The 15436-nt window shown below is 48.3% G+C and overlaps 1 long non-coding RNA gene and 3 other non-coding genes across 5 annotated transcripts; all 4 read left to right on the top strand.

Annotated features, from left to right (window-relative positions):
- Positions 1 to 289: 289 nt before the first annotated feature.
- On the top strand, positions 290 to 5583 carry LOC140587046 (uncharacterized). 2 transcript variants are annotated; one of them, XR_011988795.1, is made up of 3 exons: positions 290 to 607; positions 1088 to 1160; positions 2197 to 5583. It is a non-coding gene; the product is annotated as an uncharacterized lncRNA (long non-coding RNA). The 2 variants fall into 2 exon arrangements; XR_011988796.1 differs by lacking the exon at positions 1088 to 1160.
- A 2176-nt stretch (positions 5584 to 7759) lies between these two features.
- On the top strand, positions 7760 to 7873 carry LOC140587050 (U5 spliceosomal RNA). The gene has a single exon (XR_011988800.1). It is a non-coding gene; the product is annotated as a U5 spliceosomal RNA (small nuclear RNA).
- A 195-nt stretch (positions 7874 to 8068) lies between these two features.
- On the top strand, positions 8069 to 8260 carry LOC140587049 (U2 spliceosomal RNA). Its single transcript, XR_011988799.1, has one exon. It is a non-coding gene; the product is annotated as a U2 spliceosomal RNA (small nuclear RNA).
- Positions 8261 to 8679: 419 nt separating this feature from the next.
- LOC140587051 (U5 spliceosomal RNA) lies at positions 8680 to 8793 on the top strand. Its single transcript, XR_011988801.1, has one exon. It is a non-coding gene; the product is annotated as a U5 spliceosomal RNA (small nuclear RNA).
- Positions 8794 to 15436: the final 6643 nt, after the last annotated feature.

Genomic DNA, 15436 nt, shown 5'->3' with positions numbered 1-15436 from the left:
GATAAAATAATAAATATTTTTAAACATTTAACTGGATAACGAGAGCTTCACAGTACTTATATAACCCTGCACAATTTCGAATATCATCACAGCTCCCTGAAAATTAACAGCTATCATTATAGTACAAATAAGCAGTTATCCAGACATCCCGAGTCTCCCGGAAGTTCCGGGAGTCTCCTCTTGGCAAATTCAATAAAATATCCCTGAAAGAAGACGCGCGCGCATGACGGAATGAGCGAGAGAGAGAGAGAGCGAGAGAGAGAACGTGCATATGTGTGGATCCCTGCGTGTGTGCCTGTAGCCCGTGCTAGACAGACAGCATCCCGATTGGTTTACTTAGCAAAATAAGCCAATCAAATTTCAATGCGGGCGGGGTTTTATTTAACTTCTCGAGGACCGAAGTTATCAGTTCAGTGGAGCATAATGACAGAGGGAGAGTGCCCCAAAAAACGAAAATATAAAACGCATTTCAATTCAGACTACACAAAAGTGTATCCTTGTCTAATAAGGATGAAAATAATGACAATGTTCCGCGCGCTGTACTGTTTGCAACAGTGATTTCAGCATTGCCCATGACGGTTTAAACGATTGTAAAAGGCATGTTGAGGTGAGTTTAACAAGTGTCATTTCATGTGCTGTATTATTCAGGTCTACACTAGTTAGACAGTTGGTTAGTTGCTAATGCTGTCATGAAAGACTCCTTGAAGACTTTTGTAAAGTAGCAATGGAATATAATTAAGGAATTTGCATAAATGGTAAAGTAATCTACTTTTATTATTTGTCAAAATACATAATATTGACCTTCGTAATTTAGTGCGCTGACCAGAGGAAATTAATGAACAAATTAAACTGTGAAATCAAGTTTGTTGAAGTTATCTCCCTCCTTGTCGGGGGGTTGGGGGCACCTTCCTGAATTGAGTTTTTGCAGGTTGGGATGTCTGAATTATCCCACTTTAGAGAAGGGAGGGGGTGCTGGCTGTGAAAGTTGGGGGGCGGTGGCAGACGATCCGTAGCCGCGCCCAACATACAATCCGTAGGCTCCTGGCCACTTCCCTGCGTTTGATTGCTTTTATTTCTGTGTGGACAGATTTCCGGGATGCTGCACATCGTTCGGGGGTGTGAGTGAGCTGTGGTGCATTTGCGGGAGTCTTCCGGGAGAGGTGTGATGTCTACATAAGATTATGTTTTAAAATGCGATCCAGTTGTTTAAATGTTCTGCCACTACACATTTCTATGCAGGACATAATTCATGGACTCAGACAGAGCAGTAGCACCAAAATTTATTGGTTATTTTAAGAAAGCAAGATAAATTACTGCGCATATGATACAGTAAAATGAGGTCAGTAAGAGCTTTTTTTAACGTTAGTACTGCTAAATCTCACTATTGCGGCACGCGTCAGTCAGACGTAAACACGCGAGAGTATGACAGACTGCGGTCAACGACGTTGTGTGGCGCGAGCGGCAGGTGGCTGTTAACGACCAGAGTCCGCGCCCTTTTACTAAGGGAGATGTCCGACGTTTGAGCTCCGGCAAACAAAACCAAAGCCGGATTTATTTTGATAATTTCTGCTTAGACTTTATTAAACTAATACATGTATGTTTCGTGGTAATTTATGTACTTATCGATGTAGCTGAGTTTCGATAATTTAGAAGTTTCTTGCGAATTTTTAGCTGTTTAGCTAGTTCTTGCTAGTTGGTACTAGCATTGCGTTGTGTTTTCGTTGGTGTGCCTCTGGGTTTTTTGTGTCTATTGATCTATTAATTACTACAGGGAAAATTTACATCGTGTTTGATAGTGAGTGAGAAATACCTCTGTTAATATTTCGGTAAACTATTTTTCCGATTGTGTGATTTCCATACATGTATATAGGCGTCACTTGGTTTACCATAACTTGGTGTTAACTACAGATCTGATTAGGGATTCTGAAATTGCCCTGGTGTGCAGCACATGTCACACTGTTCTGATTACTGGTTGTATTAACAACATATCACATTATATGTAAGTCACAGTATTTTGTGTGTCAGGTATAGAAATAATAATAATTTTTGGATAAATTCAGTTAAACTAATTGAGAGTTAGCTGTGATAAGCTGCCCTACACACAAACGCTCTGACCCCAGAGGTAAGCTGACATGTACCCAAACACCATCATCACAGAGTTAAGCTGTCATTTACTCAAATGCCCTAATTCCAAAGGTAAAGCTCTGATCGAACCAACTGCATCCAACCAAGCGCCTTGACCCAGGAGTTAAGATGACATAAACCCAAACACCCTGATAATAGAGGTAAGCTTTCATCCACTCAGATGCCTTGATCCCAGAGGTAAGCTGCCATCCACCAAACGCCCTGGCCCTAGAGGTAAGCTCCCAAACATGCAACCGGCCCAACCACAGAGGTAAGCTGCTGTCCCTCCAAGCACCCTGATCCCAGAGGCAAGCTGCGGTCTACCCAAACACGCAGGCCCCTGAGGTAAGCTCACATCCACTGAAATTCCCTAACCCCAGTGGCAAGCTGCCATCCGCCCAAACGCTCTGATCTCAGAGGTAAGCTGACATTCACCCAAACCTCCAGACCCCAGAAGGAAGCTGCCATCCACCTAAACGACTTACCCCCAGAGGTAAGTTGACATCCATCCAACTACCTTGATCCTAGGCGTAAGCTGCCCCGGTACGTCTAGGTGGTGACACTCCATCCTACAGGGTTGACATGATGCACTTTCCTGAAGCACACAGAGGACACTTCGGGTTTTAGGTAAGTGTGCTTTGTTTTTCTCTGTGTGTGTTTTATTTGGTATGGATTTTATTTAATGGCATTTACAGATTTTACTGAGCACTGTTTTGGTTGATCACTGTTAGCACTTATTCATCAATATTAACATTTATTAACATTTTGTTTGATCTGTTGTGCTGTTTATTGTGTGATTGACCTATTTTATTCCCAAGGTTACTGATTTTATGTGTTTTGGGAAGGTGTATGATACTGTTTTAGCCTGACCCTTGTGCAGAGGTTGGAAGTCTGCGGATGTGTTCCTTTTTAAAGGTCTTAACTTTTTACAGGGTTCCCGCGGGGTCTTAAAAAGTAAAAAATTCAGAAAGTTAAATTTAAGGCCTTAAAATGCCCAGATTTTCATCCTCGGTCTTAAATTTAATTTACCCAAGTCTTAAAATTCTTACCTCCATTCATTCCCAATAAGCATTGTCCGCAGAAAATAAAATAGTAAAATGCTGTAAAACTAATCTGTTGGTTGTGTTTTCTGGTCTGCACCAGTGTCTGCGTGGTAATAAAACTACAAATCCCATTGCGTGATCACTGCGGCTAGGCAAGCACACAGTTTGAGAAGGGTCTGGCTGCAGAACGTGCACTTTCAGCCACTGACGTCAGGTGCACGCTCAGCCACAACAGGAAGTGCAGGGGAATCAAGCGCTAACTTAGTCCGTGAGGCTAATGTGAACGGTATGTTGTTTTATTATTTGTATTACTGAATGATATAGTTACAAGTTTATTTCATGCCATAAATTATTGCAATGTAAATGTTTTGATGTACAGTAGTGCGTTAGTAACTTTTTTCTCTGACTGGAGTGAATTTTTTCAGTTAAAAGGCAACTACAGTACTAGCCAGTTGGCTCACGTTATCTTATCATAAAATAAACACATTTCTACTTTTACAGAGCTTATCCTGGAGTTACCTTGTGAATGTCTTAGTTTCCAGCATATAGTTTTTAGTTGTTCGTGTGGTCTTGAGGTGAACGTTTCTCGGTCTCCTTATGGTAGGGCAAGGCAAGTTTTTATTATCATACACAGGGGTTATTTAAAGTGCTTTATAAAAACAAGATTTTAAAAAGTTAAACCAAGACAAAAAAGCAAAATAGAGATGAAAAAAAAACTTATTTGAATTTGAATTTATTTTGAAAATCTAAAAAATCTGATTAAAAGTGCAGTATATCCTGCCCCGCTCATTCGCTCCTCCCATGTGCCACGCCCCCTCGTTAACCCTGTGTAGATTCCCCGTGTTTATCAGCTGTTTCCAATTGTTTTCATTATCGCTGATGGGACTGGAGCGTAACTTCTGCGATAGGCGGGGGATCACTATATATTTTAAGGCTTAAACTATAAAAAAGTTTATGTATATGGTCTTTCTATATCGCGAATTTTCACCTATGGCTGATGGGTCTGGATCCCCCCACCTAAGTTACATTCCAGACCCATCAGCGATAGATGAAAATCCGCAATATAGAAAGACCATATACATAAACTTTTTTATAGTTTAAGCCTTACAATACCACTCCCACATGCTTTAAACACATGTGAACATATTAAAACGCACTTTGTAAACACATATGATATGTGGATGTTGGGCTAAGGATATGAGTGACATAAAATATGAGAATTTCTGGTATCATTCGAATGTTTCTTGTAATGCATCGTGTTGGTCTTAAATTTTACTCATAATGGTCTTAAAAGGTCTTAAAAGGGCCTTAAATTTAACTTTCTGATACCTGCAAGAACCCTGTTTTTAATAGCATGCATATAAGGTGACATTTTAATTGTTTTATTGGCCATATAATTGTAATTAGATATTAATGGTGCATAATTAAGGGTCCAAAGCATGTAGTGCTATGGAACCTTATCGCAGATTCCAGCAATGGGTATACTGTGGACTTTTCAGTATACACTGGAAAGAACAACTTCCCCACTGGCCAGGGACTTATGACTCTGTCATGTCACTGACCGATAGATGTTTTTTGGGGTCCGGGTACCATGTATATATGGACAACTTCTACACAAGTCCAAAACTTTTCAAGGACTTGTATGCATCTAAGTTTGGAACTTATAGAGAGTTTAGGAAGGACTGTCCACGTAGTGCCATCAATGCACTAACAAAGAAGTCGCCCAGAGGGATGTACCGCTGGATAAGGGACGGGCCTCTTCTCTTTGTGAAGTGGAAGGACACGAGAGAGGTGTCCGTCTGCTCCACCATCCATAACGCCTATGCTGGGGATACGGTACGAAGGAAAGTTAAATCCAAGCAGGGTGTCTGGATCACCGAGTCATTTCCATGCCCCTCACCGGTGACGGAGTACAACAAGTACATGGGAGGTGTGGATTTGTCGGACCAGCTGATCCAGTACTACACGACACAGCACAAGAGAATGAAGTGGTACAGGAAACTTTTTCTTCACTTCTTGGACATTTCCGCGACTAACGCCTACATTATCCACAGAGAGATCATGCAACAGGACAGCATGACCCACAAGGCGTTCATGGAGGAGCTCACCGCACAGCTGTGTGGGTGACACTGAATGTCCCCACAAAGATGAGTGGTGTTCATGTGCCAGTTCTTGGGGCTGAGCTGAGCACTGACGGCAGGATGAAGGCTACCTCAGGGCGAAAGACTTGTATGAATTGCAGGATGCATGGTGGGAACAAAACAAAAACCCCATGGAAATGCGTAGCTTGTGATGTCCAGCTTTGCCTTCAACCAAACAGAAACTGTTTCGAGGCTTGGCATGCGAATCAGGACTAAAAATTTGTTATATTGATTTGTGAATGAACTGTCGCAAATAAACATTATTCATGCACCCATTTATTTTGTGATTTGCTTATTTTGTGTTGTACATTTATTCACTTATGTTGTGACATTCTATCTATCAATAAACTGATTTTGTTTTTAAAAAAAAGGATTTTTTTGTTGCTACTTCTCTTGCATATCAAACTACCTTTCCAAAGTGATGGGTGTGGGGTGCAGTGACATTCCAGACTGACGGGCCATTGACAGTATGCAAACTACTAGAGGTGTGGGAACGCCTATCACATCAATATTCATTGTGCTGGCCACTGACTTTCAGAAAAAGAGTGTCACTCCAAAGTTCTAACACTTTAGTAATCAAACCACATAAAATTTCAGAATGTCTCTTTCACCTGTGTGTAACCAACCCCTGTGTCTATAAGCTTCAGAGCTCAAAAGTCTTACCTAGAAATGTCTATAATGTGATTTTTTATAATTTATCAGCATGTCTGAAAATAGGTTTCTGAAAAGCATATGTTTAAAGTTGATTTTAACAAAAAATAAAATAACATTATGAGTGGTCTCAGATCATTGGTGCTGAGTTTGTGCTGAATAAAAGCACATGCAACACTTTGGGATAAATGTTTTTTAGATAGGTGAAATATTTAAAAATGTCAAGGCATGTCAGACTACCCCGAAAGTGGAAAAGAGGCCTCAGACCCCTGGGGGTTAATCTCCTAGGATTTTCACCCAACCTACATAAATCTGGTGTCATTCAAATCAGGAGACAGTCCTTTTAAAGATTTAGAAAAAAAACTTAAACTTTTGGTAAGATATGGCTACCAGCCACACCCTGACTGTACTGCTGCCTCGCCCATTTCAATCAGACAGCTATATCTCAGGCATGCTTCAGCCAATCATTTCCAGATTTGTCTCATTAATGTAGGGCTGTACCCCAGAGAAATTTCGTGTCGATCGGTCAAACGGGAGCACTACCGCCACTGTTTATTTATGTCTAAGACCCACCTAGGCCAATTCAGCTAAAACGAGTTACCAGATCAGGTAGGAAGGTGTCTACCGATCTCACCTATCTTACCCACAGCAGCAGGAGGCTCAGTGGGCTAAGCCTGTGTGCCTGTAATCAGAGGGTCGCTTTGGTGGGTACTTGAGCTAGGCAGCCCAATGTGCACAGCATACTCTCCGTAAAGCAAGCTGGGGAGACGTAAAGGCGTTTTCCCCACGAAGCTTCTATTATTATTCAACCAGACATTCAGACGGCCTCAGGCACTCCACCGGATGGTTTTTCATTCTGTCCGACATCTACTGACCTGTAACGCCTACACTAAAACCATCTCCATCCTAATTTCTACCTACTACTCAGACCATCTCACCCAAACCAGTCCTGCTCTGTCCTACATCTCCTATCCCGTTCACCCTACGCTCAATCTCCATCGTAATTCTAATCGAATCTAATTCTGTCTGACTTTCTACTACCCTGGCTGCCAGTTCTCTGCCGTTATTCCTCTATTACTTGTCCTACATGTCCTACCTGTCCGATCATCCTAAGCTTTGGACACTTCCATCATTGCAGTTACTAGTTGTATTTGCTGGTCTTATTGCCCTTTTCCTATTTTATGGGTAATAGTTCTGCAGGTAGTTCTATTTCTTTAATGTTATCTTTGAAAGTCTTATTGTACTGTGTTGGCATTGATTTGCATGGTGTGGAAATGTTTCAGCCTTTTAGATTGTGATTATGTCTTTAATGTAAGTAGTACAAGCATAATATTATTCATGTATCTGAGCTGATTTACATTTTATTTCGGTATGAAATGGTTGTTTTGATACGTCCCCCATGGAGGGGACCACATATTGAACGGATTGTGTGAGTGAGTGATTAATAGACTGGGTGCCCCTGGATGGCCAGCTAATTAGCTGCATGTGTTGTGAGGGAGAGGCCCTGTCCGTGCGCGGCCCCCTTTTCCCGCCTTTTTTTTTTATTTTAATTTTTTAAAGGAAGGTGACACGCTGTTTGTGAGGTGGACAGCTGCGCTGAGGTAAGGCGTGATGTCATCTTTGCCTTTTGAATTTCCCCTCATGTTTGTTAAAATGATTGCTGTCTTTTGAGAGGACAGGAGGACAGGGAGGAGTCGGGGCCCCGAGGACGGCGGCTGCGACGCCCCTGGGCATTCTACTCCGAGCGGGGGCGTCACGCAGGCCCGGCTAACGGCGACGGGCTTGGCGGCGGCCCCATATCGACTCGGGTCTCTCTTCATCCCGTATAAATCTTTCGCCTTTTACTAAAGATTTCCGTGGAGAGGGATAGCGATGAGTTCATGGTATTTTTGGAGGCTCTGTCCAAGCAGAGCTGCACTGCTGCTGTCAAAGGAAGACTGGGCCCGGCTTAGCGGCTGGCGTTAGGTGCCCGGTGGCGCGGCTGTGGTCTCCCTGGATCACGCGTGGACTCGCCGGGCGACACCTGCCAGAGGGGCTGGTGAGGGCTGAGCCGCGCCAGCTCCGTCGGCATCCCGCATGCCGGCGCCCGGCGGGGCGCAATTTGTGGGTATCGCTTCTCGGCCTTTTGGCTAAGATCAAGTGTAGTATCTGTTCTTATCAGTTTAATATCTGATACGTCCCCCATGGAGGGGACCACATATTAAACGGATTTTTGGAACAGGGAGCCGGAAGTGGGGCTTGCCCCGTCCGCTCCACGCATCGACCCGGTATTGCAGTGCTTCCGGGAATGGTGCACCTCTACTGCCCCCTGTTGTCGAAAGGCAGAACTGACTGACTGAGTGAGTGAGTGAGTGAGTGAGTGAGTGAGTGAGTGAGTGACTAATAGACTGAGTGCTGTGAGGGGGGGGGCCCTGTCTGTGCGTGGCCCCCGTTTCCCGCCGTTTTTCTTTTTTTTTTTTTTTTTTTTTTTTTTTTTAAAGGAAGGTGACACACTGTTTGTGCGGTGGACAGCTGCGCTGAGGTAAGGCATGATGTCATCTTTGCCTTTTGAATTTCCCCTCATGTTTGTTAAAATGATTGCTGTCTTTTGAGAGGACAGGAGGACAGGGAGGAGTCGGGGCCCCGAGGACGGCGGCTACGACGCCCCTGGGCATTCTACTCCGAGCGGGGGCGTCACGCAGGCCCGGCTAACGGCGACGGGCTTGGCGGCGGCCCCATATCGACTCGGGTCTCTCTTCATCCCGTATAAATCTTTCGCCTTTTACTAAAGATTTCCGTGGAGAGGGATAGCGATGAGTTCATGGTATTTTTGGAGGCTCTGCCCAAGCAGAGCTGCACTGCTGCTGTCAAAGGAAGACTGGGCCCGGCTTAGCGGCTGGCGTTAGGTGCCTGGTGGCGCGGCTGTGGTCTCCCTGGATCACGCGTGGACTCGCCGGGCGACACCTGCCAGAGGGGCTGGTGAGGGCTGAGCCGCGCCAGCTCCGTCGGCATCCCGCATGCCGGCGCCCGGCGGGGCGCAATTTGTGGGTATCGCTTCTCGGCCTTTTGGCTAAGATCAAGTGGATTTTACGCTCTTTTTACTGCTTTTAAAGGATTGCGTCGGGTTTTTTAGAGGAAGGCACGGTGACCCTAATGCGTGACCAGTAGGTGGCTTGACCGCCGCTGCCACGGGGCGACCCGTGCCTTCCTTTTAGCCTTTTATCCCTGCTTTTATTTTTGTTTTTATTAGGCTGGGGATCCCGCAGTGGCTGGTGGCCTGTCCGCCGCCCTGTTGGGTGAACTGGTGTTTTTATTTTTTAGGTGTTTTTATAGTTTAGTGATCCTCGGCTCATCCCGGATTGGCGGACGGCGACAGGACCACGGCGGACGTCGGGACCACGGCGGCAGGAGGACTCTGCTCCAGGAACGACGTCGGTGGACCATCCCGGATGGCGACGGCCGGCGGTGCAGCGAGGAAGCCCTTCAGCGGGCCGTGGCTGGTAGCAGGTGGTGGCCTGCGTAATACCGCCCGGTTCTGCTGGAGGGCCGAAGGGGAGGTAGGCACCTTCCCCGACCGCCTGGCCTTCATCCGGGAGGTGGCCTTCGGGGAGCTGGGCCTCCGCATGGAGGACATCCTTTGTGTACAGCGGAATGGCCCCTTCCAGTTCTTCGAGGTCACCCTGTCCACCGACGAGGGTTACAGCAAGGTCCTGGAGCGGAGCAAGGAGAGGGCCCAGCACCCTCTCCTGGGACGATACACCATCGAGCCGCTGTGGTGGCCCGACAAGCGGGTAATAACTGTCCATTGTTTTAACCCGCATGTGACCGCCGAAGCCGTCCGCCAGTTCCTGAACAAGTATGTGGACCTTCTTCCTGGCCACAAGGAGATTCGGGATGAGCTGGGGATCTGGACTGGTCGACGCCAGTTCCAGGCCCGCCTGCGCCCGGACGCTAATGGCGCGGGCGGTTTTAGTCATCCCCCAGCCTATTTTAATCTACAGGGCAATAAGGCTTACTTGTTTTATTCCGGACAGCCTCCCTTCTGCCGACAGTGTCACAGCTTCGGACACACTCTGGAGGGATGCGCCAACTTACGCTGCCGCAACTGCCTGGAGTCGGGGCACATGGCCAGGGACTGCAAGGGCCCCCGTCGCTGCATCTACTGCAACGGCGAGGACCATCTGGCTCGTTCCTGCCCTAAGAAGAAAACGACGTATGCTGACGCTCTGTCGGGTAATGGAGCTGTCGGCAAGGAGAGTGGTGGGGGAGTGCAAGCCCCCACATTAGGGCAGGAACAGCCGGCGACGGGGGCAGGAGGAGAAGCCCTGGCCGAGGTGGAGGAGGCCCCAGCGACAGCGATGCAGGAGGGGTCTCCAGTCCTGGCTCCAGGTGTTAGCAGCAGGAGGAGAAAGAGCGGCGCATCCCCCCGGAGGAGGAAGAAGAGCAGAAGGGAGGCACAACCCGACGCTTCCAGCCCTCCGGCTGCCACCTTGCCAGCAGTGGCGGCCGGGGACCAAGGCCGAGAGAGTCCCCCCTCCCCGACGTTGGGGGCCCCCCAGCCGGTGTGGGACCTGGGACAGTCCCCTGCGCCCCCCCAGGAGTACAGTATTGTGCAGGACAAAGCAAATGAACAGGAGTACCTGGGGGGGCTGGAACTGGGGGGCCTTTTGGGTTTGACTGAGGAGGGGGGGCAGTAATGCGGTATTGTTTTTAATGGCTGGCTTTTATTATTTTATTGTGTTGTTTTTAATTGTATTTTACCTTTTTAACATTTCATGGCCAATTTTAATATTGTCACCTTGAATGTCAGGGGTTTGAGGAACGTTTTAAAGCGCACATCTGTTTTTAATCAGCTGGCATCTTCTCCCTTCAGCATTTGTTTTCTGCAGGAAGTCCACCTCCGGGACCAGCGGGACGAGGCGGGACAATGGAAGAGGGGTAGATCCTACTGGAGCGTAGGTGGTGTCCACTCCTCAGGCGTCGGGATCCTTTTTGGCGACCGCGCCTTTGAAGAAGTAAGATCGTTTACCGTTCTTCAAGGTAGGGTTTTGGGAGTGGACGCCACATGGAGGGGACAGCGCCTCCGGGCCATATGTGTCTACGCTCCAGTGGAGGCCTCATCCCGTATAACTCTCTTTGAAGAGTTGTCCCCGTTCTGTGTCACAGATCGACACTTGATTTTAGGAGGGGACTTTAACATCTCGTTGGAGGGTAGACAGGATGTCAGCTCTGGGCACTTTCGCCATTTTATTCGTTCCTTTAAACTTGTTGATGGTTTTAAGACATGCAACCCCAGCATGCCGGGCTTCACCTGGCATAATAGTCGCGGAGCCAGCAGTCGCATCGACTACATTTTAGCTTCACCCCCCGTTGTTTTTAAAAAGGTGTCCCTCTCCCCACAGTGGCCCACTGACCACTTGGCAGTGGAGGCCACTGTTTCCATAGACGCCCCTGAATGTGGGGGCGGCTATTGGAAAATGAACCTGCAGATCCTGGAGGAGAGCGATTTTAGACACCTTTTTTTAGATCACTTCTCCGAGTGGCAGAAGGACAAGCCTACCTTCCCCTCCGTGGCTGAATGGTGGGAGAGTGTGAAGGATAGGATCCGAACCTTCTCCATGCAGTACAGCAAGCAGCGCAGGATGAAGAAGAAATTCTCCATTCTGCAGCTGGAGAGAAGGTTGCGGGATGAATACGCCGCTCACAACAACGGGGGCGCCATCGACCACGAGCGACTGCTTGGCATAAAGGGTGAGCTGAGGCGCCTGCATGAACAGGCTGCCTCGGCCCTAATGCTCCGCGACAAAATGTGCCTGTGGGAAAACAATGAAAAGTGCAACGCCTTTTTTTTCCAGAGAGCCAGGGAAGCCCGGGAGGAGAAGAGCTTTGTCTCTCTCCGTGCCTCAAACGGCGACACGGCAACGACAACATCAGACATGCTGGAGGTTGCTAAACTGTTCTATTTTAATCTTTTTAAGGTTAGGGACACGGACCCGGTTGCAGGGGAGCGGTTCCTAGATAATATCTCACCTTGTCTTCCCAGTGACATTCGGGACGGCTTAGAAGCCCCCATCACCTTGGCCGAGCTGACCGCAGTGCTTGGCAGGATGAACCGCCGCAAGGTACCGGGCCTTGACGGACTCCCGGTGGAATTTTATTCCACCTTTTGGGATGTCCTCGGGCCGGAATTACTGCAGGTTGTAGAGGATGTTCAGCGCCGGGGTTTGCTCACTAGGAGCATGAGGTCAGGGGTTCTTTCCCTGTTGCACAAGAAGGGTGATCGTGCCGACCTTGGCAACTGGAGGCCCCTGACCATGCTTTGTGTAGACACAAAGCTCATCGCAAAGACCCTTACCGAACGCCTGAAGAAGGCCATGGCTCATCTGGTTCACAGCGATCAGACGTGTGGAGTACCGGGTCGATCGGCGACGTGGAACCTCCATCTCATCCGCGACGCCATCGCCTGGGTGGAGGACAGGAACCTCCCTCTCCTGCTGGTCAGCTTGGACCAGGAGAAAGCCTTTGACCGGGTAGATCACCGCTTCCTGTTTCAAGTATTGGGTAAGTTTGGCTTTGGACCCAATTATCTGGGGTGGTTACACACTTTGTATAATGAAGTTGGAAGCCATGTTGTTATCAATGGCTTCCTGAGTGACTTGGTGCCCCAGGTGAGTGGAGTGAGGCAGGGATGTCCCCTCTCCCCCCTCCTCTACGCGCTCTATATAGAGCCGCTGGCGTGCGCCATTCGCGCCCACCCCGGGGTCGATGGCCTTCTTATCCCAGGAAGTCGGGGGAAAACTGTTAAACTGACCCAGTATGCAGACGACACCACCCTTTTCGTCTGCTCGGATCAGTCTCTCGGTCATGCCATGAGCCTTGTTCATGCGTTCGGTAGGGCCTCCGGCGCGACGCTCAACCTCAGTAAGTCGGTGGCCAAGTATTTCGGCAGCTGGAAGGCGAGGGAGGACGTCGCAGGTGGTCTCACCCTCTGTGACGGACCTCTCAAAGTGTTGGGGGTCAACTTCCTTTCGGATGGTGCCGCCCGTTTGAACTGGGAGGAGCGGTTGGCGATCGCCAGGCGGAAGATCGGACTGTGGAAGTCCAGGTCCCTGTCCTTCCAAGGTAAGGTTTTAGCCTTAAAAGTGGATATTCTTCCCACCCTGCTCTACCTTGCACATGTGTACCCTTTGCCCCGCTTCATGCGCAGAGGCCTGACGAAGGACGTTTTCAACCTCGTCTGGGGGGGCAGGTACGAGTACGTGCGTAGGGAAGTGATGTATCTCGGAAAGGACAGTGGGGGGAGGGATGTTATTGACTTTCCTCTCAAGCTTGACTGCCTGTTCTTCTCGCAGCTCTGCACGCGCCTGGCAGCTCCCCTCGAGCACCCCCATCAGCACTTTGTGCGTCTGTGGCTGGCTCTCCCCATGAGACGTCTGGTGGCGTCGTGGACCAACCTCGGCCCCAAGGCTGAGACCCTGCCGGCCCACTACAGCCACGCTGTCAAGTGGAGTAAGTCTTTTCCGGCAGGTGTCAAGACAGAGGCCTTGACCAAGCATAGAGCGCTTTATAGGGCTTTGCTTGGTCATAGGGATACTCGGGCCATGCTGGGCCTGGAGGAAGGCACATGGGCGAGAATCCAGCCTAAGGGTTTGGATCATAGGCTGCAGGACCTGAACTGGCAGTGCCTTCATGGTAAGCTGCCAGTCAGGGACGTCTTACATAGGCATAAGCTGACCAGACACCCCCGCTGCCCCAGGCCCGAGTGCAGCGAGGATGAGACCATCAGGCACGTGTTTTGGGACTGTGGGCATGCACAGAGAGTTTGGGGGTTGGTAGCGGGCCTGTGTGGACGTGTGGACCCGCAGCCCGGTCTGACCTACGACAAGGTGTTGAAGGGGTGGGACCCCAAGCTCCATAACCCCTTCGGCCCCTGGATGTGGCTGCTGGTCAGCATTACCAAGCGAGAGCTGTGGAATGCTAGGACCGCGCTCATCCGCAGAGGGGTTCATCTGGAGGCACAAGGGGTATTCCGTAAAATCCGGGCCGACTTGGGTTTCAGGATGGAGACTGACGTCATCCAGCGGGGCTATCACGAGGCCAAGGAGAGGTGGAAGGGCCTCTTTTGGCTTTAGCCCCGTTTCGTTTAGGTGGTGACGCTCCATTCTACAGGGTTTGATGTGACACACCTTTCTGAAGCACACTGGAGATACTTCGGGTTTTAGGTGAGTGTGCTTTGTTTTTTTTTTGCGTGTGTTGTATTCAAAATGGTTTTATCTAACAGCATGTGCATAATTAATTGAGCACGGTTTTTGGTTGATCATTTTTAGCACCTATTTATTCATATTAACAATAACTGTATTTATTAACATTTTACTCTGGTTTGTTGTGCTGCTTTTTAAATGATTGACCTTGTTTTTATTCCAGAGGTGCTGATTTTACGTGTGTGGAAATGTATGACCCTGTCCCAACCTGACCCTGGTGTAGAGGTTGGAGGTCGCCGGGTGTGTTCCTCCTTTAATGGTTTTAGGTTTTAATAGCTGGCATTTAAGGTGGCATTTTATTTGTGTAAATGGCCATTTAATTGTAATTGTGTTTTAATTGATATTGTAATGACATTTTTTGGTGGTTTTATAGTTTTGTGTTTTATTGCAGTTCTGGAGATGTTTTGTTTAATATTGTTTTAATAATGGTTTGTTTTGTATAGCATATATAAGTAGCACTGTGTTGAGAATGTTTTAGCCTTTTATAAAGTATTTATGGATCTGTATTTGTGAACCAAAAAGGCTGTTTTATTATGTCTTGATGACAGTGCAAATTGATGTTTATATGCTTTGTATATTTGTGTGATTTTAATTGTTGTGCAGAACTGTATAATAAAGTATTGGGAAAAAAAATCTGTTCTTATCAGCGCTTTTTGGAGGGATTTTTTACTGCCAGGTTTTTTAGAGGAGGCAACAGCGAACCTAATGCGTGACCAGCAGGTGGCTTGACCGCCGCTGCCACGGGGTTAGCTGTTGTCTCTTTTTAGCGTGTTTTTTATTTTGGGTAGCCCTTGCAAGCCTAACGTGCAGGTTCGGGTGGCTTGACCGCCGTTCCCGCAGGGTGAGCTTGGGGTTTTATTTCCAGTTTTTATTAGTTTAGGCACCCAGCTAGGACACGTCGACTCCCTGCCCGGCTCCCGAGGACTCTCTTGCCCACCATCGCCAGGATGTCCGGGAGCCCACACAGGACCGTCGTAGTCATCCGGCATACAGCAGCCTTCAAGTGGACTCACCAGGAGGAACCGGAGAGTTTCCCGGAGAGACTGAGCTTCATCCGGGAGGTGCTCTTCGGCCTCCTGGGACTCACCATGGAAGACATCATCTGTGTGCAGCGCAACCAGTCTTCGGCCTTCTTCTATGTGACTTGCACTACGGAAGAGGGCTACAAGAGGATGTTGGCTGCATGCAGCCGCTTGGAGGAAGAGCTTCGCCGGATGTTCTATGACGTGGAGCCACT

Source organism: Paramormyrops kingsleyae, unplaced genomic scaffold (assembly GCF_048594095.1).
Source record: "Paramormyrops kingsleyae isolate MSU_618 unplaced genomic scaffold, PKINGS_0.4 ups139, whole genome shotgun sequence".
Classification (NCBI taxonomy): domain Eukaryota; kingdom Metazoa; phylum Chordata; class Actinopteri; order Osteoglossiformes; family Mormyridae; genus Paramormyrops; species Paramormyrops kingsleyae.
Note: the sequence above shows the minus strand (reverse complement) of the source record. Positions and strands in the feature narration are given on the sequence as shown.